Consider the following 1,084-nt stretch of genomic DNA (forward strand, 5'->3'; position numbering starts at 1 on the left):
GATGAAAGACATTAATTGAAGATAATTTACAAGTAAAGGTAAGAGTCCTTATTAACTGTTCTTTTATACTGTTAAGTCAGATGGCATCTCTTTCAGGAATGCAACTATGGCTGATAAGTCATCCATACAGGATCCAAGGATCTATTTTGGGGAGGGGTTATTGAATCTAATAGTTATGCCTATGCTCCTACCAGTGATCATCAGTGATGCCAAATCTGTGGCAACTCAGCAGGTAAAAATGTGGTTTGAAGAACAGCACTAAAGAAAGACAGCGAAAGTAACCCCATCAATTTATAGGGTCAGTTGATGACTTCAGAAAACACCAAATTAGTCAAACAGCCCATCCATAGTAAACTCATACATTCTCAGCAGCTTCAGGTTCCCTAGGACGGCAGACCATAAAGCCTGACAAGATGCTGCAAACCTTCAACGTAAGAGCCACTCTTACAAGAGGGCTGCACTCGCTCTGATGTCCACACTTCACAGCACACCAGTGGTCCAGCCCATGTCAACTGAACATTCAATCAATGCCACCCCCAGCCCAGCTAAAATCACAAAAGTAATAGCTCTGCCAAAGAAAACAAGTAGCTTACTTGAATAACCAGTATATTCATATAGAGAATCTTTACTGCAAAAACAACTCTTTGGCATCTCCATGACTTTTGATAAATGAGTCATCATTTGTTATACCAAATCATCCCATCCTTTTTAGTCCAGGGCATCAGCATTCTGGATTTAATTCCTATTTCTTCGAATTCAAAAAGTCTACACAACTTCCTCCTTCAGTCTCTGGAGTCCTTCTGGGTCCCACCCTTAGTATCCAGCCTTCGCTCTACAGCAAGAGGTACAAGGTGATACTGGCCTACTGCTCCCTGCATTGAGTTTCATATAGTTCTCTTTAGGCATTCGAGGCTTGATTATCTATTTAACAACTCAAAATTAAACCCTTGAAAAGAGAAAACTCTAGCATATTCTAAGCCTGAACACTGGGAACAATTTTCAACCTTTCTATTTGGTTCCAGGTCACTGCCAAAGTCCTAGTGCATTACCCAAAGGTTCTGTGCTCCCCATGTCACCCTGACTG

Source organism: Galeopterus variegatus, unplaced genomic scaffold, assembly GCF_000696425.1.
Source record: "Galeopterus variegatus unplaced genomic scaffold, G_variegatus-3.0.2 Scaffold5306, whole genome shotgun sequence".
NCBI classification, from domain to species: Eukaryota; Metazoa; Chordata; class Mammalia; order Dermoptera; family Cynocephalidae; genus Galeopterus; species Galeopterus variegatus.